The sequence below is a fragment of the Capra hircus genome, chromosome 1 (genome assembly GCF_001704415.2).
Source record: "Capra hircus breed San Clemente chromosome 1, ASM170441v1, whole genome shotgun sequence".
NCBI lineage: Eukaryota > Metazoa > Chordata > Mammalia > Artiodactyla > Bovidae > Capra > Capra hircus.
Genome location: NC_030808.1, coordinates 84,678,956 through 84,705,266, shown reverse-complemented (window position 1 = coordinate 84,705,266; position 26,311 = coordinate 84,678,956).

Here is a 26,311-nt window from a genome sequence, read left to right as displayed (position 1 = left end):
TAAGCTGCCTAGTTTCTTGAGTAGCCTTCTTTGGTTTTCTTCTCTTCAAGTGATATGAATGGTCATTATTTACCTGCTAGAAGTGGCTGTAATGAGAGAAACTGGAATAATATAATTACACATTGTATTCTATTAACTACGCATATATCCCAAATTTCTTTGGTAGAGGCAGGAAGGTTGGGATTGGAGTTAAAGGAGAAAGATGAGAAAGAAGATGAAGAATTGCTGTTTGTCTCTGAGTCTTGAAATATTAGCTATCTATTGCTGCAAAACAAGTTGCTCCCCGCCCAAACTTAGCAGCTTGAAATGATACATATTTATATCAGATTATCTGTGAGTCCAGAATTCAGGAACAGTTTATCTGGTTGGTCTCTTATGAGGTTGTAGCCAAGATGTTGGCCAGGACTGCTGTCATCTGAAGGACTGATTGGGGCTGGAGAATCTGCTTTGAAGACTGCTCACTTCCATGGCTTATATATTGGACTGGGCTGGTGGCAGGTGGCCTCAATTCCTCCCATGCAATTCATAGGCTCAAGAGTCCTTACTAAGCTGCAATTGGTTTCCTTCAGTGTGGGTAATTCAAGAATGTGAGGCAGAACCTAAATATCTTCATGATCTGGCCTCACAAGTTACACTCATCATTTTTCCATCATTCCATTGGTTATACATATCAGCACTCAGTAGTGGTGGAGGAGACTACACCAGGAGGGGATTCTAAGAGCCTTATCTCACTTCGTTTCTCTATTTATAAGTGTAAGGTAACATTTGCCCAGTTTGTCTCATGATGTTATTGTGAGACTCACATGGCACAGTGTATATAAAAACCAGACATGAAAGAACATAGAAATATCATTCGTGTCATTTTAAAATTATTTTGAGGAAAATATTTCCTGGACAGCTGCCATATCCCATGCCCTGGGAAACAGTAGTGAGCAAGATGGATATGGTCCTGCCTTTAGACTTTATTTTCTAGTAGAAAAAAAAATGAAAAGAGGCCATAAAAAGTAGAAGAACAAACAACAAATAATTATGAAATTGTTTTGTTTCCATGTGAGAAGAAACAGCATCCTCTGATGGAAAGAAATAGGTGCTGAAGCTAATAGGAGGATTATGAAATGCCCTCTCAGCATTCAACTTATCAGGGGAGATCTGAAGAACAAAATGGACAGTCACATGATGAGACTCAGACCACACTGGACCAGGGAATCCCTGCTGAACAGTTTGGTGGAGCTCCTAGGCTGAACTCCGCAAAACACCAAACTGTAAAAGCCCGAAGGAGCACGGCTAGCCTGTGATGCCTACTGTTAGTCATTGTCTCAGGCATTATAATTATAAAGTGTGTTCATTGTGCTTCCCATTCAGGGGAAATTATCTATTGACTGTCAGCTAGAGGTGTGGCACCTGAAAGAGGCAACTGGAGAGATAGTATTTGCAGGGCTTAAGATGCATCTGAGGATCCAAAAAGCCTCCCCTCAACCCCCTCTCACTGCCCCAGACCCCTCAACTCCTCCCCACCTCCCGCTCCACAATGTGGTAGCCTTGGAGTTTGCCAAAAAAATAAATCAAGCCCTGAGCAGGGGTATTGAAGAGAAAACAATGGAGGATTATCTGCTCCTCTCACTTCTGTTCCAGGTCTTCATCGAACCAGCTGAGGACTGGGTGAAGGAGATTAGAAGATGGGAAATGGAAATTAAACTTGATGGCCAGCTTCCTGGCTATCTATTCCAGGTCAGCCTCTTTCCTAGATTTTTGTGTCACTCCGTACCTTTAAAAACTCTTTCAGATCCAACAGAATCACTGGACACAAGGCAGGCTTACCCTAATTGTGTTCGTTTCTTGGTTTGTTTTTAGTTAATCGAAAAAAAAAAAAAAAAACATGCTCTTACTTTAATTATTTCATTATTTTTGGCTCAGAGCAATAGAAACCATTCTTCCAATATTCAGTCTCTCTAAGTAAGCATAGACCTGAATGGAGAGAGGTAAGCCACCCTTAGTTTGTGGGAGAGTAAAAGATACAGCAAAGTATCTCCATCGAATCCTAGCTCAGAATCCTTTTGTCTGAAGTCTAGCAGAAGTGTCCTTTACATGAGAGGGCTTTACAAACAGATCGCTGAAAGCAGAGACATTTTGGGGTCCCCCGTGAATGTGTATCCCTTCCCATTCACCCCACCCGTATCAGAACAAGCAGAAGGATAATACAGTACACCACCTGAGCAGCTGGCACAGGCACGTTTAGGCCCTCAGAGGCTTTAAAAGGAAACCCAGAAGCCCACAAACTCCCCCAAACAATTTTGCTTTAAATATGGTTTTTATGTTAATCTCCATCACAATAGATGATCAGAATCAAAGGAGCGCCGTATGGAAAATTACTGTAAAGCACAGCGCGCGCGACAGGGTGCTTCTTGGCCAAGAAACATACTTGACAAATTGCTGCAGGATCATGCTGGATGAAGCCTCATTGTGGTTATTAGATGTATGACTTAGGGCCACGTACCTCTTTTGATCTAGCCCACTGCTGCCAGTGTTTGCAAACAGAAACCCAGGTTACTACCGCATCCATCCCAGAGCTCACTCTCTCCAGAACCCTGGCAGTCCAGCATCGTGGTTCTAGCCATGGACATTGAGGTCAAATGGATTGGAATCTTAGCTTTGCTGTTTCTGTCTTTAGAATCTTGGGCAATTTGTATCTGTCTGAGACTCTGTTTTTTTTAAGACTGATTTTTAAATTAGGTGATATACATAGTCATTCTTTAAATTCAGAGTATATATGTAGACAGAAATAAGATAGCAATGTATCTCAGTCGATACAAAGCACATATTTCTCTTTTTTAATTTTTATTTTATATTTGAGTATAGTTGATTAAAAGTGCTGTGTTAGTTTTAGGCCTACAGCAAAGTGATTCAGTTATATATATATATATATATATATATATTCTTTTTCAAATTCCATTCCCATTTAGGTTATTACAGAATATTAAGCAGAGTTCCTTCGGCTATACAGTAGGTCCTTGTTTAATTATTTTCAATATAGCAACGTGTACATGTCAGAGACTCTCTTTCCAATGGGAATAAAAATAATGTGTGCTTTCTAAGCTCATTGAGGATTCAATAAGATACTGTTAAGAAAACATCTTTCATCGTAAGTGCTCAGAAAATATTTGTTATTTTTATTGTTTGTTATGTAATATTATTAATCAGACTTCCCAGGCAGTGCAGTGGTAAAGAATCTGCCTGTGAATTCACGAGACTCAGAGATGCGGTTTTGATTTCTGGATGGGGGAGATCCCCTGGAGAAGAAAATGTCAACTCACTCCATTATTCTTGCCTGAGAAAATCTCATGAACAGAGGAGCCTGGTAGGCTACAGTCCAAATGATTGCAAAGAGTCAGGCACAATTGAATGACCGAGCACAGCAATGCTCACCTTTCTACATTTCAGAGTCAGTTATGGCTTATGGGCAAGGTCTTCCCTGTAGCTCAAATGGTAAAGAATCTGCCTGCAATGCAGGAGACCTGGGTTTGACCCCTGGGTCAGGAAGTTCATCTGGAGAAGGGAATGGCAATCCACTCCAATATTCTTGCCTGGAGAATCCCATGGACAGAGGAGCCTGGAGGGCTTCTGTCCATGGGACCACAAAGAGCTGGACACAACTGAGCGACTAACAATACCACTACTACTATGGCTTGTGGGCAGGTAGAGGCTACATCCATTATTAGTTGCATCTCTAACATTCTTTCTCTATATGGGTTTCATGGTTTTCTTTTTACAGCTATTAATAACAAATCTAGCCAGCATGAGACTCTAGTATGGCCTCAAACCTGTTCTCTATAAGCCAGAGTTCTGGGATCATACTGCTACTGTGCATTTAGGCCTCAATAATGCTGTTAATGCATGAACATGGATCAATGCTGAAGTTAAGTTCCAAGAGTTCCAGTTTAGTGAAATGTTTTTCAGGCAACTAGTATACACTTTGGAGAAGTCATTTCAGCCATATAACAATCTTCCTATGAGCCATTGTACTGGTTTGGGTATCCCTTTTAGTAACATTAGCTAAAGGTTTTGTATTATTTAAAATTCACTTTAGAAGATCTGGGAATAGTTGAACTGATTGGAAAAAGGCAGTGGGCACTTCAAGTTCAACGTAAATTTTCAATGTGGTTTAAACAAATTAAAGTCCTCTTTAACTCACAGTGCTTAATATGAAAAGCATCCAGACTAACACAATAGGTCACACTTAAATGATTCTCTCCTTAAGAATTAAACTGTCTTTGCACCATGCATTGGTGGCAGAAGATAATAAGATGCAGCTCCCTTAACCGAATCTTTCTTAAAGGAACTGACCAGGTAAAAGAATGGAGTTACTGTGCATGAAAAAAGAAAAATACAAAAATAATTTGGCCTGTTAAAAGAATCAATTTTTCTGTGTACTGGAGCAAGACGCTAACAAGTATGACAGTGAGCCCTTAGGCTATTGAAACACTGTAAAGTCTTTGCTTCAGCATGGAAGGCACCCGTGGACGAGGTTTCAGCACGTGGTGAGTCTAGCTGCCCAGGTCTGAATTCATAAAGAGTTTCAGATAGGATATGTCTGTGACTACCGGGCAATGGGATTAGTTACAAGATTGTATGCATGGGGGAGGTGAGATTAATAGGATATTGAGGATTTAACCCTCAGGGAAACAGAATATTACTTCTGTCTGAGTCTGCCAACCACCACTGAACCCTTCCCTATGGCTCAACTTTGGTGTTTGTATAAAGTGGTCACTTTTGTTAGTACTGGCATAGAAAGGGCAGAAGACTAAATGAGGTTAAGACATTCAATTTCTTCTGAATAAGACAGTAGCAGGTGAAGATGGAGTTGGGAAGAGGCTTCATTTTTATAGTGAGATTGCATAAAGCTGTCTGAAAAGTTCTGTCATATTCTTTTCGAATAGGCCTTTTAAGTTCTTCATAAATTTGAAATTCTTTCATCCCAGCAAGTGAAATACAGCTCTAAGTTTCCACTGACTGTATGAGAGACACTGTTCTTTACATCCATTTTCTTATTCAGTGTTCATCCCCTGAGGCATGGGTAGGTATTTCCAATTAAGAAACCCACAAACTAAGGCTCAGAGAGTAAGTAACAAGGCCAAGTTCACAGAGTGGAACTATGTGGAACTTGTAAGTGGAAAAGTGGGGATTTGAACCCAGGTTTTTCTGTCCAATTCTAAGATGTTTTTATGATACCCCTAAGTGTTATGTGATCATCTTTGCTTCCATTTGGGCTTCCTTGTCCCATGGGGAACAGCAGGACCCCCACCCCCACACACAGAAGGCCAGGGGACAAGTCCTAAGTCACTCCTCTAGGGAGAGGGCTTTTTCATGTTAGAACTCTATTCAATTTCAAGAGCTAAAGGGTGCCTATTTTTTGTGTTTTGAAATATTAATCATAAATGTACTTATGGAGACACAGAATAAAATATTTGAAATTGAAACTATCAGACAGTACTGAATGCTGGTCACCCTAGTTACAAGACACACAACACAAAAAAATGGTACTGCAGTCCCTGGGCCCTGACACAGCTGCCTAGCTGGGATGGATGATTAAAGGTATTCTGACCATCTAGATGACTCTCTCCTTTTATACAGCAAAAGAATGTAAGCATCACTTAAAACACCAATATGAGAACAAGTGACTCTGATCTTTAGTCAATCTCCATCTACCCTCTGGGCTTCCCAGGTGGCGTTAGTGGGAACCTACCTGCCAATGCAGAAAACATAAAAGATGTGGGTTGGATCGCTGGGTCGAGAAGATCCCCTGGAGGAGGGCACAGCAACCCACTCCAGTATTCTTTTCAGGGTGATCCCATGAATAAAGGAGCCTGGGCTACAGTCCATAGGGTCCCACAGAGCTAGACATGACTGAAGTGACTTAGCAGGCATGCATGTACATCTGCCCTCCAAGACCTTTTGACAGGTTGAGGTAATCCTCTGGCTTCTTGAAGAATGTTGAGATTGGTTTTAATGGCAATGTGTGAGAGAAACCTGGTAATGGGGAAATGCTAACACACTGACACACACGCACGCGTGCACACACAATGAACAATTTGAGCAGAACAGAGAAAGTGCTAGAGCCACAAGGTGACTACAGTTGCTGAAAACGTGCTGTCTCTAGCTCCTCTGCATCACCACCTACGGACTCTCTGCTCTCTGGGCCAAGTTCTCCCATTCCCCATTCCTGGATGAAACATCCTGGAAACCCGTTCTACTTGATCTGGTTAGCTAGCTCCATCTGAAAAAATAAATTCATGCCAAGGCTATTTTATTTTCTGCTTTTACTTCTAGTTTTATTGACATACAACTGACATAACAAGGCTGTATAAGTTTGAGACGTACAGCATAATGATTTGCCTACATACATCATGAAATGATTATCACAATAAGATTAGTGAACATTCATCATCTCATAGAGAGACAAAGGCCAAGTAATAGAATTTTCCTTGTGAATAGAACTCTCTTAATAACTTTCATATACAACCACAACAGTATTAATTATATTTATCATGCTGTACATCACATCCCTAGTACTTCTTTATCTTATAACTGGAAGTTTGTGTCTTTTGACTGCCCTCATTTCTTCACTCCTGCTTCTGATGAACACAAATTAGATCTCCTTTTCTATGAGTTTGTTTTTGAGACATCAATGACCTACCACACTATGTTAGTTCCTGTTAAACTATATAATGATTTGATATTTCTAGACATTTCAAAATGATTACCACAGTAAGCTTAGTTACAATATGTCAGGATGCTAAGATATTGCACAGTTATTGACTATATTCCCCACACTGTACATTTCATATCTGTGACTCATTTATTTTGCAACTGGAAGTTTGTGCTTAATCTTCCTTACCTATGTCTTTCCTCCCTCCACCCCCTTCCCTCTCTGCCAAAGATATTTTAAATCCAAGTTCAAGTGGCCCCAAAGTCACCTCACAAAAAGAATGTATGAAAGCATGTTTATTTTAAAATCTTTCACATACAGGCTGAGTGCCACAAAGCAGAGAAATCAGAGACCAAAGTGAACATGGTTGGGCACAGTTCTTCAACATAACATTTGTTCTGAAAAGCACAGATAATTATGAGAAGAGTCTAGACAGGGATAATGACCTTTTACTTAGACTCACAAAAAAAGGAGGAGGGAGGGAGGAGAGGAAGGAAGGAGGAAAAAAAGAAGGGAGGGAGGAAGGAGAAGAAAAATGTTAACATGATAGGGGCCTGGGCCAAGTACTTTCAGCCAATCTACACAAAATGTGTTCTCAGTTAAATCTAGGTTGGCAGCTAAAAATGTGATATCACAGTACATTCAAATGCCTTCAGAATTTGTGAGCTTCATGGCAGAATCTTGGGAGGGAGAAGGAAATTAACCAAAGTTGTTATTGTCATTTACAGAAAGTCAGATGTTAGAGCCCAGCACAAATCTCTCAAAATAGACTGGATTTGCTTAAAAGCAAATGGTTTTTGTTAGGGGTTTATTTTTCTTGTGTCAAAAACATAAAGTTACACTGTAAAAGGAAGTGGTAAAACCTACATCACTCAAAGCATTGGAGATGTATCCACGTGTTCCCACATGCTCAACAGCTATTTAAAGTGTGATTCTCATTTTACCTGTTAATCCAATACTTGGAAGTATTCAACAAGGAGCTTAGCCTTTTTCTCAGTTCTGATTTCTGAGCAATTGCAGAGAACACATTCTACTGGGGAGAAAACCCTGAAATGTTTACATTCCAGAATCCATTTTAAGATCCACAGTATTTTATGAGGTTTATTAAAGGTGTTTACCATCAGAATGAAGCACCAATTTCAGTGTAAGAACTATGTTCTTTTCAACATAAGAACTACGGATGGAGGTTTGTGACATTGTACAGGAGGCAGTGATCAAGACCATTCGTAAGAAAAATAAGTGCAAAAAGGCAAAATGGCTGTCTGAGGAGGCCATACAAATAGCTGAAAAGAAGAGAAGCAAAAGGCAAAGGAGAAAAGGAATGATATACCCATTTGAATGCAGAGTTTCAAAGAATAGCAAGGAGAGATAAGAAAGCCTTCCCAAGAGATCAATGCAAAGAAATAGAGGAAAACAATAGAATGGGAAAGACTAGAGATCTCTTCAAGAAAATTAGAGACACTGAGGGAACATTTCATGCAAAGATGGGCACAACAGAAGCAGAAGATATTAAAAAGAAGTGGCAAGAATACACAGAACTATGCAAAAAAGATCTCCACGACCCAGATAATCACAATGGTGTGATCACTCAGCTAGAGCCAGACATCCTGGAATGTGAAGTCAAGTGGGTCTTGGGAAGCATCACTACGAACAAAGCTAGTGGAGGTGATGGAATCCCAGTTGAGCTCTTTCAAATCCTGAAAGATGCTGCTGTGAAAGTGCTTCACTCAATACGCCAGCAAATTTGGAAAACTCAGCAGTGGCCACAGGACTGGAAAAGGTCAGTTTTCATTCCAATCCCAAAGAAAGGCAATGCCAAAGAATGCTCAAACTATCGCACAATCATGCTAGCAAAGTAATGCTCAAAATTCTCCAAGCCAAGCTTCAACAGTATGTGAACCATGAACTTCCAGATGTTCAAGCTGGATTTAGAAAAGGCAGAGGAACCAGAGATCAAATTGCCAACATCCGTTGGATCGTTGAAAAAGGAAGAGTTCCAGAAAAATATCTACTTCTGCTCTATTGATGATGCCTAAGCTTTTGACTGTGTGGATCACAACAAACTGTGGAAAATTCTTAAAGAGATGGGAATACCAGAACATCTGACCTGCCTCCTGCAAAACCTGTATGCATGTCAGGATGTAACAGTTAGAACTGGACATGGAATAACAGACTGATTCCAAGTCGGGAAAGGAGTATGTCAAGGCTGTATATCGTCACCCTGCTTATTTAACTTATATGCAAAGAACATCTTGAGAAATGCTAGGCTGGAGGAAGCACAAGCTGGAATCAAGATTGCAGGGAGAAATATCAATCACCTCAGATATGCAGATGATACCACTCTTATGGCAGAAAGTGAAGAAGAGCTAAAGAGCCTCATGATGAAAGTGAGAGAGGAGAGTGAAAAAGTTGGCTTAAAGCTCAACATTCAGAAAACAAAGATCATGGCATCCGGTTCCATCACTTCATGGCAAATAGATGGGGAAACAATGGAAACAGTGACAGAACAGACTTTATTTTGGGGGCTCCAAAATCACTGAAGATGGTGGCTGCAGCTGTGAAATTAAAAGACATTTGCTCCTTGGAAGAAAAGTTATGACCAACCTAGACAGCATAATAAAAAGCAGAGACATTACTTTGGCAACAAGGGTCCGTCTAGTCAAAGCTATGGTTTTTCCAGCAGTCATGTATGGCTGTAAAAGTTGGACTATAGAAAAAGCTGAGCACCAAAGAGTTGATGATTTTGAACTGTGATGTTGGAGAAGACTCTTGAGAGTCCCTTGGACAGCAAGGAAATACAACCAGTGCATTCTAAAGGGAATCAGTCCTGAATATTCATTGGAAGGGCTGATGCCAAAGCTGAAATTCCAATACTTTGGCCACCTGATGCAAAGAGCTGACTCATTTGAAAAGACCCTGATGCTGGGAAAGATTGAGAGCAGGAGGAGAAGGGGACAACAGTGATGGTTGGACGGCATCACTAACTCAATGGACATGAGTTAGAGTAAACTCCAGAAGCTGTTGATGGACAGGGAGGCCTGGTGTGCTGCAGTCCATGATGTCGCAAAGAGTTGGAAATAAATGAATGAGTGAACTGCACCGAACTTAAGATTTTTCTGAATGACATTCAGGAAATACCTAATGAATGTATACATTTTATCTATATATTTATGAGAGGCTCTGTGACATATATTAATAAGGAAAGCAGGTTTTTCTAGATTGAACATATGCATAATGGGAAGAGTTCCAAGAATTGAGAGAAAAGCAACTTTGGCCTGAACTTTTCAAGATAACTGGTTCAATTATGTCATTCTTCTCCTGCTGTAGTCTCATACAACTTTAAATTTGAGGGGATAAACAGGTACATTTTCATTGCAGTATGAATAATATCAAAAGAGAAGTTGAAATTAATTTTTATGATACCCTTTAAAAAGTTTAAATGTCTTAGAATTTTTAGAATATTTAAACATAAAATACAATATTAATAACCTCTGAGTATAAGAAGAGGAATAACATTAAGTCACTTTTTATTAAGCCACTTTTAACATTGTATATACACACATACACGGGCTTCCCTGGTGGCTCAGCTGGTGAAGAATCCGCTTGCAAAGAGGGAGACCTGGGTTCGATCCCTGGGTTTAGAAGCCCTTGAGGAAGGGAATGGCTACCCACTCCAGTGTTCTGGCCTGGAGAATTCCATGGACTGTATAGTCCAGGGGGTCTCAAAGAGTTGGACACGACTATGCAACTTTCACTTTCATACACACACATACATGTAATATTTAAGGCAGTATCAGGAGCAGTTATCCTCCAAAATTTGTATACAGGTGAAATTTACTGATATTGAAGGTCATGGCTGTCCCTTACTTTCTGACTTCCTGAAGCCAAGATTTTAGGACTAGGTGGAGCAAGGGATCATTCCACCTGAAGAAATGAAGGTACCAGGAGGACAGGGCTGAGCTGGCTCTAACATGCTCTTCTACTGACCTGAAAGTGTACATCAGGTCTGTTGAGAGATATCAGTGATACTAAACAAACTGTTAGTCATACTAAAAGGCATTAATTATGCTCCACACAGATGTAGCTCTTAGCATTTCTGTGGGCTTACATTTGTGTTACCTAATTTCTGAATTCAAGTGGCAGTACTCCGCCTTAAATTGTCTACATAGCTACACAACTAAAACATAAAGGAAAAAAATACACTGCCAATTTTCTTGAACCAAATAAACCATCCTAATTGAATTTGAGTATTCTTCTGGTACCATGAAGCACTGGTAAATGGATCATGCTTTTTGCATATCATTTCCTTAAGAGATAAAATAAAGATGGTCATTTCTTCCTATTTAGAGATTTTGTCATGGAAACATACTAAAAAAATCAGCCCTAACCACTTGGGACCAATCTTCCCAAATGGATGTACTGAGCACACTGTTGATTCAGACTGAAGCATTCACTCAGCTTAGCGATTATCTAGCATTATCTCAGTGGATAATGATTTTAATACTTCATAACACTCATTATGGCATTAGTGGTTTCATATTAATAAGATATTAGTTTTGTTATTCAGGGACTCTAATACATGAGAGTAGAAAAAAAAGAAAAACAAACCCAAATCAACCTTAAAGCCTTTGTTACCCAACAGAGTTTTTGTCTGTTATTTATCAAAATGCCTTTCCTTATTGAAACAATTATTTAAGTTTTCCATGATTCTATCTCACTATGCTTAGTGTTAAAAATATGTTAATACTAAGAGAGTTAACATATTGAGATTTAAAATTTTAATTGAGATTTTGATCCTGGGACTGCCATACTTTGCATTTGGCTAATAGTTGATCCAAAGAAAAATGTTAGATTATCTTATTTCAACTTATTTAGTTTTTTAATATGCAAAATGATTTGATTTTAATGCTCCTCTTTCATTCTGTGCAAATTCATGATAAATGTACTGCAGATAAAAAAACCAAAGTTTAGAGGTAATATCATTATCCTTGGGACCCAACGGCTTTCAAAGCTTATGAATTAACAGAAAGTCCTTTAATAACATCACCCATCCTGTTCTCATGATGAAGCATGAAAATTGACACAGGAGAGTGTCATGTCAGGGTTTTAAAAGGTCTGGTAATGTCTGGATGAAAACTTTTACTCTAAAGACTTGGGAAATTGCCTGAGGAGAAGTCTTCCCTTAAAACCATAATATTTTCTAACAATTTTTAGACTTTTGAATTTAATCCCAAGCCAAGAAAATGTGAAATCTGTGTAAAATGTTGAAGGAAAAATATATCCATATATCCTCAAGTAAGAGGGTAGCTCTAATAATTAGGTTTAGATGTCTGATATACAGTTATAAATAAAAACAAGACTGATTCATTCACTCAACAAATAGCTATTGAGGGCCTGCTCTGAGTCTGGTCTTGGATTAGAAGTTAAGGATAGGGATACAGTTATGAATAAAGCACAGTTCTTGCTCCACAGAGATGTTTATTCTTAAAGCTACTTGTCAGATCTCACAAATATAGACCTAATTTTCCAATATAAGTGGTTAACTGCAGATTCTAAGTCTTCTTCATTCAAGATATACCATCATCCCACAATGAACACAAAGTAAAGAATTTGGATGGCAGAAAGTCTGCCTTAGTAAACAGTATTGTTAATAACACCTTCAAATTGTGAAGACTATATTAGATTTACTCTTTCTCATTAAATTGAAAAGTGGTGAAGAATTGATGTTTCTTGCAAAGTTCTTGGAAATGCATTCTAAAAATTATGGTTTCATAAAGCTAAATTTAGTTATTTTGATTTTCCCCTTCAATTTCTTATTTCATCCATTTCTCCCTAAAACAATGGGAAAATGCACTCTCAGGGAAATCTGACTCTGTTTCGAGAGACTCATAATGGAGCCTAACAGGACTTATAAAAAGGATTTATTTTTTCAATGCATTTTTGGGCAATTGAACCGAAAGCTTTGCAAATGCAGAGTAAGCAACAAATTCAAAACTTTGAGAGCTGGAGGGAATGCCACCAATTCAGAAATTCTGGCTTTCAGTCTTGCATTTGGGGAAATACTGATTTTTAGGAGACTTTAATGTGTGTAAGTGACAAAACCATTTTGGATAGTAGTGTTTTTGCTGAAGAATGGAAGATTTTTAAAGTTTTGAACTTTGTAAAAAGCAGTGGCTTAAGATTTAAATTTTAAGTATTGGATATGTGGAAAGAGATGGGGTTCAGAAAAATCTGGTAAGAAGAGCTCAAGTCATGAAAGCTTTAAATAAGAAGTGAGGATTCTAAATGTATCAGACAGCTCTTAACATATATTAAATGCATTTCAGAGTTCATACTGTGGCACACTAAATAAAGTAAAAAGGTGAGTGTTAAATATTTTCTGTAGCATTTTTGGTGGGTTTCTCAGTCTAGTCACCGAAAACTTTGTAAAATCATGCTGATTCAAGAACATAGGAGAACATTTATATATCCTAAGGTGAGCCCCAGAATGAACACATTTCATTTCTTTTGCAAGTTTAAAGTTACAAATATCAGAGGTTGACTTCTGGACCTTTTGCTACTAGACACAAGTGATCTTTGAGATGAACCGATGTTGCTCAGTACTTCAAAGAATACTGAACAAATTCTCAGAATCCTCAAACAAAGCAGCCTAGTAACACCAACAAAAGTGCATCATGTTCTCCAGTGTTTCGTGGACCAAACAACACAATATGACAATTCTGTGTGAGTCCTGGAGATCACAACTTGACTTCATTTCTATTTGTAACAGCCTCTAGTTTTAAGTTTATTTTTTTCCAGATTTTAATGTAAATCTGCTGGCAGAGATGTATATATATTTCAGCAATGTTAACTCATTCAGTGATCTCTAGACTTTCATACAGTCATGCATGTGGTCACGTGCGCATGTGTGCACGTGTGCACACGCACACACACACACACACACACAATAATGCCCCATAATTCTTGCCACCTAGAAGTCTTCCCAAAGTTTCTCTCTTAATACCAAAATAAATGGTAAGTTTGAAAAATAGCACCCTTTTACTGCAATTTAACAACAGCCATCTTTACAAATATTATAATGGGCTCTGGTCTCTGGCACTTAATACAAAAGTTTTCTGTATATCACAGGATGATGTAATGGTATTTTGAAACTCAATGTTACTGCCAAATCATCTCTCTGCCTAAAATTATCACACCAAAGCCTCAGAATGAAATATGTGGGGATTCATATAGTTTTCCCGTTTTGGGAAGAAGCAAATACATCCCAAGGGACAATTTGGATGACATACGGATGAACAAATATTCACTTGCTCCTCTGTAGTCATTTTTCAAACAAGTCTTTCACATTAGGTATAATAAAATATGTAAGTGAGCTCTAAAATCTAAAAATTAGGTTGCCCTTTGTGATTGGAAATCAGTGATGATAATGTGGGAATTATGCCACAGGAAGGCATCGTTCCAGTGAGCAACCCTGGCTGTCAAATTTCTGATCTCGTTGCAACCTGAGCTCAATAGCCTGGAAAATAGCAAACCAGTAATTGTGTGAATCCAATCAGGGAACAAAATCACAGAATTTTTCAGTAACTAAGAAAATGGAATTGTAAATATCAGCCTTGTTTATTTCCCATTACCACAGCTGGAGGCAAGAAAAGAACATGGTTTAGTACAATACAGTCAGGTAGGAATTATCACATACAATGAAGTTGAAAATTCTAGAGAAATATTGGAAAAAGAAAGCAGAGCACCTTCACAAAATCTACTTGGGTGTGGCTGCCTGGTTCCATTCCCCCATTTAAGATCACATGTGATTTAAGACAAAACTATTTTGAAGTTTTAGCAGTAGCAAACCTGTTCCCTTTTGCCAAGAGTAAATTATCAGAGCATTTCTGTGAGCTATTATTTTTTAAAGAAGGGCATTTTTTTCACAGTATATGTCTTGAAAATTTTTTCAGAACAGTCTAATGACTGATTTATTATTAACAAATGGCAATAGCTGTTGCTCAGAGGAGTACTTTTATATTACTCCACGAGTACCTTGGAAAAGAATTTGTGTAACGACCCATTATGTGTGTGCCACTCACAAATGCTGACTTGAGGTAGGCTGCCTCAGCCAGTACTGGCAACTAGACATTGTCTGTAAAGGTAATGAATATCCCCTCTGTGATTTCAGAACTTCAGGCCTCTCAACATACCTGTGAACTTCACTTTCCCAAAAACCTCCCCCCAAATCCTCTGTTTCTTGTACCCTTCTTCCTTATTTCTCCCAATGAACTGACTCTCATTTCTTTTGTGACTCTCCCAACATTATCTTACACTTCTTATGAGAAAAAAACCAACTTTCATCTTCCTATAAACAATGGCAATTAAAAGCAAGATCTTAAGATATTTAAAAATCTTAATTAGTCTAGCACCAAGTGGTATAATCTTTTACCTAAAAATAAGTAAGGATATGACTGGTTTGCATTGTTGAATGGTAGAAACCAACACAATATTGTAAAACAATTATCCTCTAGTTTAAAACTTAAAAATATAAGTAAGGATAACAAATGGAGGAATAATAGGGTCATGTGAAAAGGACACTAGGACGTTTGCTATAGAGAATCCAAATTCATCTTATGAAAAGCTTAGTGAAAAGTTTCACACATATTTCACCTATACCAGAATTCCTGGTATTATCTATTCATGAAAGTAAAGACTAGAAATCCAAGGAAAGATTGACCACATAAAAGGGGTAGTTTGTTCATGGTTTTATTACAGTCTTTTTATTCCAGAGGATATAAACTGGCTCACAGTTACATGGAATGCAACTGCTAATTGCTAAGTCACTTCAGTCGTGTCCAACTCTGTGAGACCCCATAGAGGGCAGCCCACCAGGCTCCCCTGTCCCTGGGATTCTCCAAACAAGAACACTGGAGTGGGTTGCCGTTTCCTTCTCTGATGCATGAAAGCGAAAGGTGAAAGTGAAGTCGCTCAGTCATGTCTGACTTAGCGACCCCATGGACTGCAGCCTACCAGGCTGCTCCATCCATGGGGTTCTCCAGGCAAGAGTACCAGAGTGGGGTGCCATTGCCTTCTCCCATGGAATGCAATAAGTTATATTAAATATAGATGAGAAAAAATAAAAATTTGGGCATATCAAAAACACAAAAGAGAAATCAGGCCAGGTTAAAACTATAGATCTCCATACTTGTAGGGTGTATCAGTCAAGGGTCTCCAGAAAAAAAGAACCAAAGAAGGTGAGTGTGTGTGTGTGTGTGTGTGTGTGTGTTTGTGTGTGTCTCTATTGGCTAACAGACTATGTTATGGCAAATATGGAGACTGGCAAGTACAAGATCTGCAGGGTGGGCTAGCCAGAGACCTAGGGAAGTGTTAATGTTGTAGTTCAATTCCAACAGCCTTCTTTCATTTTGCCCCATCTCTGTCACCTTTTGTATGAGCTGGTAATGTTTCTCTGTGCATTCCATCTCTATTTCTGGCTTCTGCTGAGATGTGCTGAGTGGATACATGAATCACACCTTTGGTCTCTCATTTTTTTAGTGATTTTATTTAAAAAATATTTTTCTTTTTTAAAATTTATTTTAATTGAAGGATAATTGCTTTACAATATTGTGTTGGTTCTGTCATACACCAACATGAATCAGCCATGGATATACATATGTCCCCTCCCTCTTGAACCTCCCTCCCACCTCCCAACCCATCCATCCCCTCAGTTGTCATAGCACCCTTGTTTGAGTTCCCTGAGTCATATAGCAAATTCCCACTGGTGATCTTTTTTGCTTATGGTAGTGTATATGTTTCCATGTTACTCTCTCCATTTGTTTCACTCTCTCCTTCCCCCGCTCCCACCCTCCATATCCATGTCTGTTCTCTATGTCTGCATCTCCACTGTAGTACATATATACAATTTAATACTGCTGCTAAGTAGTTTCAGTCATGTCCGACTCTGTGCGACCCCATAGAGGGCAGCCCACTAGGCTCCCCTGTCCCTGGGATTTTCCAGGCAAGAACACTGGAGTGGGTTGCCATTTCCTTCTCCAAATTTAATTTAATACTACTCAGCCATAAAAAGGAATACATTTGAGTCAGTGTTAATGAGGTGGATCGACCTAGAGCCTATTATACAGAGTGAAGTAAGTCAGAAAGAGAAAAACAAATATTGTATACTAACACATATATATGGAATCTAGAAAGATGATACTGATGGACCTAGTTGCATGGCAGCAATGGAGATGAATACATAATTTATTTTTGCAATGTTGTGTTGATCTCTGCTGTACAACAACTTTAATCTGCCATAAATTATAACCTAGACGAGTGGGATTGGGGGATGAGAGGGAGGCTCAAAAGGGAGGGATTGTGTGTATAATTATGGCTGACCCTTGATCTCTTTGGGGAGTGATTGTCCAGTAACACCCTTCCTATTCATTTGAGTAGGCTCTGGGAGTTGCTGATGGACAGGGAAGCCTGGCATGCTGCAGTCCATGGGGTCACAAAGAGTCAGACACAACTGACTGACGGAACTGAACTGATTCTCTTCAAAACACATTTTCTCAGATTTTTGCAATAGAGATAGGCTAGTTTTCCAAATCTTCAAGTTCTGGTTCTTTTGTGCTTAATAATTCCTTCAATCTGTCTCTCCCCTTTTGCATTTTCCTGTAAAAAGGAGCTACAAAGCAGGTCATACCTTCAATACTTTGCTTAGAGGTGTCCCCAGCTAAATATCCAAGTTCATCACTCACAAATCCTACGTTCCATACTAGATCACAATTCAGCCAAGTTCTCTGCCACTGTATGATAAAAAATTGCCTTTCTTCCAGAGTCTAATAGCACATCTCTCATTTCTGTCTGAGACCTCACCACAATCACCTTTAATGTCCATGTCTGCCAACAATCTCTTCCAGGCAATCTTGACTTTTTCTCACATTCACCTCAAAACTTTTCCAGTTTCTACCCATGAATCATTTATAAAACCACTTCCACATTTTTAGGTATTTGTTACAGCAGTGCCTCACTTTTTGCAATCAAAATTTATATTAATTTGCTAGAGCTGCCCTAACAAAGTACAACTGACTGAATGGCATAAACAAATGTTTTATAATTCTGGAAGCCGGAAGTCAAAGATCAAGGTGTCAGCAAAGTCGGTTTCCTCTGAGGCCTTTTTTGTTGTTGTGTAGACGGTACCCTCTTGCTGTGTCTTCACGTGCTCTCTCCTCTGCCACCACACATCCTGGGTGTTTCCCTATATGTCCCAATCTTTTCTTGAAAGAACAGCAGCCAGATTGGATTGGGGCCAATCCCAAAGGTCTTATTTGAACTTAATCATCTCTTTAGCAGCTCTATCTCCAAATATGTGGGCTTCCCTTGTGGCTCAGCTGGTGAAGACTCCACCTATAATGCGGGAGACCTGGGTTTGATCCCTGGATTGGGAAGATGCCCTGGAGAAGGGAAAGGCTACCCACTCCAACATTCTGACCTGGAGAATTCCATGGACTATACAGTCCATGGGGTCACAGAGTTGGACATGAATGAGCAAGGGTTAGGCTTTAACATATAATTTTTTTTGTGGGGGATACAATTCAGTCCATAGCGTGGGGATTAGGAGAAAATTTGGTCTAAGCTTTCTTGCCACTAAAATGAATAGGAGACATTGATTAAAGGCAAAATTCACGAATCTTTTGAAGCACCCAAAAAACACAAGAGGCAAATGCAGTGCTAGAAACTTGACTGCGTTTGATCTGGAAACAAAGGAGCTACAAGGGATATTTGGGGGATAACATAGGAAATTTGAATTATAAACAGCATGTAGGATGATAGTACTGTTCAGTCACTCAGTTGTGTCTGACTCTTTGCGACTCCATGGACTGCAGCACGCCAGGCTTCCCTGTCCATCATCAACTCCCAGAGCCTACTCAAACTCACATCCATTGAATCAGTGATGCCATCCAGCCATCTCATCCTCTGTTGTCTCCTTCTCCTCCGGCCTTAAATCTTTCCCAGCATCAGGGTCTTTTCCAAGGAGTCAGTTCTTTGCATCATGTGGCCAAAGTATTGGAGTTTCAGTTTCAGCATCAGTCCTTCCAATGAATATTCAGGATTGATTTCCTTTAGAATGGACTGGTTGGATCTCCTTGTAGTCCAAGGGACTCTCAAGAGTCTTCTCCAACACCACAGTTCAAAATCATCAATTCTTCGGTGCTCAGCATTTTTTATACTCCAACTCTCACATCCATACATGACTACTGGAAAAAACATAGCTTTGACTAGACGGACCTTTGTTGGCAAAGAAATGTCTCTGCTTTTTAATACGCTGTCTAGGTTGGTCATAAAGTTCCTTCCAAGGATCAAGCATCTTTTAATTTCATGGCTGCAGTCACCATCTGCAGTGATTTCAGAGCCCAGAAAAGGAAGTCTGTCACTGTTTTCATTGTTTCCCCATCTATTTCCCATGAAGTGATGGGACTGGATGCCATGATCTTTGTTTTCTGAATGTTGAGCTTTAAGCCAACTTTTTCGCTCTCCTCTTTCACTTTTATCAAGAGACTCTTTAGTTCTTCTTTGCCTTCTGCCATAAGGGTGGTGTCATCTGCATATCTGGGGTTGTTGATATTTCTCCCAGCAATCTTGATTCCAGCTTGTGCTTTATCCAGCCTGGCATTTTGCATGATGTACTCTGCATGTAAGTTAAATAAGCAGGGTTACTATATACAGCCTTGACATAACTCCTTTCCCAACTTGGAACAAGCCTGTTGTTCTATGTCTGGTTCTGACTGTTGCTTCTTGACCTGCATACAGATTTCTCAAGAGGCAGGTCAGGTAGTCTGGTATTCCCATCTCTTTAAGAATTTTCCACAGTTTGTTGTGATCCACACAGTCAAAGACTTTGGTGTAGTCAATGAAGCAGAAGTAGATGCTTTTCTGGAACTCTCTTCCTTTTTCAATTATCCAACTGTTGTTGGCAATTTGATCTCTGGTTTCTTTTTGCCTTTTCTAAATCCAGCTTGAACATCTGGAAGTTCATGGTTCATGTACTGTTGAAGCCTGGCTTGGAGAATTTTGAGCATTACTTTGCTAGCATGTGAGATGAGTGCAATTGTGCAGCAGTTTGAACATTCTTTGGCATTGCCTTTCTTTGGGATTGGAAGGAAAACTGATATTTTTCATTCCAATGAAATGAAATGGAATTTTATTCCAATTTCAAAAATGGGATAGTACCGAGTTATTGTTGATTTCTCAACAGTGCTCAATAGTACTGAGTTACTGTTGATTGCTTAGTTACAGTAATGGTACATGATTATACTAGAGAGTGTCCTTATACTGAGGAAATACATACTTGAGAGGTATTTACAGGTAAAATATGAAATCTGCAACACACTTTTGGCTCATTTGGCAAAAGAGAATGTGTGGCCAGGAGAGGGGGAGAGAGATTATCTGTGGTATGATAACAGCTGATGAATTTAAATGAAGAATATACAAGTGGTCATGTAAAGAAAAAGCTTGTCAACCAGCAATCTAGGGGGCTGTCTCAGTGGCAGAAGATGGGAGCAAACTGGGACAATATTACTAAGGGTATTTACTTGCAGCAAACTGCAAAAATCACTGTGGTGTCTGGGTGTGTTCAGGAAACTTGAGGCAGAGAAAAGTGGACTTTTAATTAGATGCAAAAGTGCTGATATTCTAGCTAGTGTCCTCTGAGAAGAAATTCTGGCGAGGAAGTGGGTCTCTGTGAGAGAGGGGGGACAGAGGAGACCTCCCCACAGGACCAGCACCTCTCCCTCAAGGAGGGGAGACATTTCAAAGACAAAGGCTTTCAGCGCATGAGTGAGGAGTCTTGGATGTGCTGACTGAGACCAGAGATTCAGCTCAGAGGGCTAATGGAGATGGAGATGGAGTCTGGGGCCAACCAATGAGGTGGTGGTTCTGGAGACTGGAGGGCAAGTAAGTGTGGCTGATGTTGAAGGGACCATCCTTTAAGTCAGAAAAATGCTCTTAATAGGCTTCTTTCTCTCCATCTCCAGGGAAATGATGTGTGTGTGTGTGCGTGTGTGTGTGCGTGTGCGTGTGTGTGTGTGTGTGTGTGAGAGAGAGAGAGAGAGAGAGAGAGAGAGAGAGAGAGGGGCACTGAATTATTGGTTGGATCTGAAGTCATCTTTCAGACCACAGAGTTCAGAATATCGGATTGTGTGGGTGTGTGCTACTGCTCAGTCTTGTCCAGCTCTTTGCAGCCCCATGAACTGTAGGACTGTAGTTCACCAGGCTCGTCTGTCCATGGAATTCTCCAGACAAGAACACTGGAGTGAGTAGCCATTCCCTTCTCCAGGGGATCTGCCTGACCCTGGGATCCAACCTTTGTCTCCTGCATTGCAGGTGAATTCTTTACTGCTCAACCACCAGGGAGATTGATTAAAATACTTCAAATTAGAATTCCTAAATGAAACCCTGGAAACGATGACAAGAGTACACTGATTTTAACAATCTTGAGTGTGCAGAATGCATATTAGCTCATTTGAATCTTGTCAAAGTTTTTTAAAATTTATTTATTTATTTTTAATTGGAGGCTAATTACTTTACAATATTGTAGTGGTTTTTGCCATACATTGACATCAATCAGCCATGAGTGTACATGTGTCCCCCATTCTGAATCCTGCTCCCACCTCCCTTCCCATCTCATCCCTAAAACCTGGGTTGGCGATCTATTTCACATATGGTAATATACATGTTTCAATGCTATTCTCTCAAACCATCCCACCCTCGCCTTCTCCCACAGAGTCCAAAACTCCGTTCTTTACATCTGTCTTTTTTGCTGTCTTGCATATAGGGTCATCGTTACCATCTTTCTAAATTCCATATATGTGCATTAATATACAGTATTGGTGTTTTTCTTTCTGACTTACTTCACTCTGTATAATAGGCTCCAGTTTCATCTACCTCATTAGAAATTATTCAAATGAATCTTGCCAAAGTTTTTGACAACCACCTGGCAGAGTGTTCTGTTTAACTCACAACGGAAGATACTGAAACTCAGAGGAGCAATGACTTGCTCAAGATCACGAGGTTGATTGCCACACAGAGAAGGTCTTCCAATACCACAGCCAGAGCTCTCTCCCCTTCAGCGCTCATCGCCAATGGACCAAAGGACTGTGGGCCGTTGTCTTGTGACTTATGTCAGTAGTGCGCAGGAGAGTGGGTGTGGCTTTTTGGAGGGGAATCAGCTACTTTACCATGGATTTTCCCCAACCTTCTACCAATATGTTCTTTTTAAAAAACTTGGTAGCAGAAGAAAATAATCCAAAGTGAGTGGCAGTTGGAGAATGGCTTGAGGGTGACTGAGGAGGCCTTGCCATACCACAAACAGCACTGGAAAGGAAAGGAAACTAATAATTTTTTTTTTTTTTTTTTGCCTAAAGAAAGGCAGAAGTAAGGAGAAGCTTATTCAGCTGTCCAGTAGTGATTTATAGTAGATGCATGTAACAGTAAATTTCCCTCTTGCCTTAACAATAACAATTAAGTAGAAATTAACAACCTTAGGGATATTTTGCATTCAGGGTTCTATTTTCAAATGGAACTCTTCTCAGGGCCCAAGGCTCAGCTCTATCATGAGAAAACTTTAATGTCAAGCAATAAGGAGACAGTATCAAAAGTACAGAGATTTTTTTCTTATTAGAAACTTTAAAACCCATAACCACAATTATCTGTGTCTTTGGCAAAGAGAAAAGAAAAAAAAGGACAGATTTTAAAACTATTAACTAATTTAGTCCAGACTCAGAGAAAGTTATTCTCCTTTAAAAGATAAGTAAAGATAAGGAGTAGTAAAAATCACCCAGAATGGCAGAAATAGAGCATAAACAAGATTAATTTCATGGAATTAACCCTAGGTTCTACTGTTCCTCTTAAAGGATTTTTCTTTATCCATTCAGTGAAGATTTAACAAAACAGCAAGGAAATGAAATATGTGAATGAAGAACACACCATCTTCAGTGCCCATTCTTGTTGACATGAAGGAAAATTACCGCACTAATTATATACAAAATTCTAATGGCATTAAATAAATTTAGGAAGGTATATGCTTCATCAGATAGTCATATTTTACCTCACATTCTGCTACAAAATCATGGCAGGTTATGTAAATCAGGGGGCATGAGACTATGTCCAAGCTGGTTGCCTTCTATCTGATTTTAACACAAATTGCTGTGCATTACTTAGATTTGTTATTTAATTAGGGATTGCAAAGTGTGTATTATAATTATTTTATTCCTTCTCCATTTAATAACTTAAATCATTTCATACAGAGAAATTTGTTCTCATTTTGTTATTCAGTGGCACAATTCATTTAAGAAAGGCAGAAATCTACTCAACACATCATTCTTCCCAGCCTTTGAAAATGAGTAAGCCAAAATCTTTTCTATTTACTTGTTCAGATCAGAAGTATGCCATATTTGTTTTGTTCCAATCATTTGCTTAAAAAAATTAGTCACATAAATGTTTCCCTCTGACTGACTTTCACCAAGACACTTACCAATCCTACTTATTAAAAGAACAAGCCCAGTTTTGAAGTGTGCCAGATGACATGCAAAAGAGAACTGTGGAATTTCAGTAAAGACCCCAATGTTAAATTGCTTATATAAAACCTATGAAAATCATTTGGTTAGAAAACTAGAAGCTATATGAAAACAGAGAAGTTTTTAATTAATTTAAACAGTTTTATTAATATTACAAATATCCAGCAAGTAGTAAAGAGACTATTATTGTTTGTCAAATCACAAAGTATCTTTCTGGAATTTTCGTATGTACTTGTGTATAACTTTTCTTTTTCTTTCCTTCTTTCTTTTTAAGTTTTTAAGTTTCTTAATCTTGCCAGTCTGCTTAGTCTAAGGAACGGTAGACACCTTAAAAGGTGTCAGACCTTTTAAGTCTGCGGAGACCAGTACCATTTATATAAACTTTTAAAAGACTTACAGCCCTCAGGTAAAGAAGTTTTACATGCTAAAAAGAAAGATATATGAGCTTTGTAAACTCAGTTTTGACACAGAATAAATGCTCAATAAAAATTTATTGATTAAATACAATTTAGAACTTATTAATTTCTTGTATAACATTTGGAGCAAATATAGTGGCAGAAGTGTCATCATAGACATTTAGTTCTCAAGTAAACAATTCCCTCTGTATTTTTCCCTCTCCGCTAACCCCTGCCCACCCTATTCCTCCATCGCAATTTTATCTTTGTCTCTTAATAAAAGATACACACTTAGGAACGAGGGAAAAAAACCATGACCAAATGCAACTTGAGTCCTTTCCAACTTCCTACTTTCAGTTGGTATTTTATTAAATGTTACAACTTGTCATTTTCAAGAAGGTTTAGCCAACAGTATTCGATCTACTTTCTACCAGGCAAACCTTGCCCATTCCTTAACCCTTTGATCGTGTTATTTCTCCTATAATGCTGGAAGTAATGGAGTAGGCAGGAAGTGAAAGTAGAAGTTATATAGCTCAGTTTGCCTGTCTTTTGTTTGCTTGTCTCTAACTACCTTAAACTATTTCCTTATAATCTTTATAACAATATGGCCAAATGGTTTCCTCTAAATGGTCCCAAAGCCAGCCCAGATTTCTGCAAACCTATTATGACCTTTCTCTCATCAGTTGTTGCTCATCAGTTTGTATCTGAAGAAGGCTTGTGGCCTACATGCCCGCTTAAGATATAGTGAAAATAACTTGGAGGATAGTTGTAGCTGTTATCACATATCAGGATGCTACAGGTTACCCAGAAGCTTTTACTTAAGGTATTTCAACATATTTGAATAGTGAAGTGTTTAGCACATTTTTAGAGTAATATTTTAATTTTATTTTAATATGTATCTTCTCATGTATTCCTGATCTCAGTTTTGTATCTATTATAAAGATGTCTTTTTTGGTGAAAAAGCCCAAGTAAGAGGCTTTATGTATGTTTGGCAGGATGTGAGAAATAGCCATTCTAATAAATAAATAAAAGATGGATAAGAAGAAAGCAAATGAAAGAAGAGAAGAGGTGGAGGAGGAAACTCCAACACAAAACACATATTTGTGTTCATCAGCTGATTATAAATCACGTCCTGTCATTTGCCAGGTGTAGTGACAATGAAGAGCAGGCACCAGTGAGCAGCAAATACAGCAGTTACAAAAGAAATGATTTATTCTATATCTTTATGTGCTTTGAGCATCTCTTCTGTATTATTCCCTTCCCACATACCCTTTATTGCCATTGCATTCCCTCATAGTTAGAATTTTAATAATCATTATGCCTGGAGTAGTTTTATGAACTGAGTGTTCAATTTATGATTGTCATGTACCAGGTATTATGGCTTGTTGTGCTTTTCTTGGCTCACAACCCATTAGTCTGATCTGAGCCATAGCAACCTTATAAAAAGACACAATGTTACTAATGACAGCAAGTCTTTAAAGAATTGCTTTTGGTTTCATGATAATGAACACTTAGGAGAATTCCCATGTAATAGTGAAAACTTGAAAGCATTTGGTAGGAGAAGGTGAAAGGAATTAAGAGAGTGAGTGGTAGGGATGTCTTCTAAGGTCCACTTCTGGATGAATTTGGGATTATTCTTTGGTTTAAAACTACATACTATGCCACCTTCCACTATTCCCCAATGTTCTTTGCAAGCTCTTTTAAATTTGTGTTTGTCACTTATGATTATTTATCCTCAAGTAGTAAAAAAGGCAAAGGAAGACAAGAAGCCAGAAAAGTCTCTTTGAGTCTGTCAAACTTTATCCACCAGTAACTGCTTGGACTGCAAGGACATCCAACCAGTCCATTTTGAAGATCAGCCCTGGGATTTCTTTGGAAGGAATGATGCTAAAGCTGAAACTCCAGTATTTTGGCCACCTCATGCGAAGAGTTGACTCATTGGAAAAGACTCTGATGCTGGGAGGGATTGGGGGCATTAGGAGAAGGGGACGACTGAGGATGAGATGGCTGGATGGCATCACGGACTCGATGGACGTGAGACTGAGTGAACTCTGGGAGTTTGTGATGGACAGGGATGCCTGACGCGCTGCGATTCATGGGGTCGCAAAGAGTCGGACATGACTGAGTGACTGAACAGAACTGAACTGAACTGCTAAACGGAGACCTAGTCTGCAGCAGTCCATGGGGTCGCAGAGTCGGACTCGACTTAGCGAGCGAACAACAACTGCTAAAGTAGGCCATGCACCAGAAATGTGCCAAATAATAAAGTAGTGGCCCTTCAACTTTTATTTTATTTATTGTTTTATTGTTTTATAAATTGAAGTGTAGTTGATATTCAATATTGTGTTAATTTCAAGTGTACAGCACAGTGATTCATTTATAACTTCTAGGTAATTTAATTAATATTTTAGTCATTTTAACTTTCAGTTATAACTTTATTCTTTATATCTACCTTTTGTGTATGTTTTCATTTGCATCTAATATGTTACCAATGAATCTTGATTTATCATCAAGAAATCAATCAATAGACAAAATGATTATGAGACTTCAGGGCACAGCAGCATGATGTGATGGAAACTGAATCTTTGTCCAAATTAATGATGATGAGATTCAGGAGATCATAAGTTTATTATGTTCAGAATAAATAACCCTTGTTC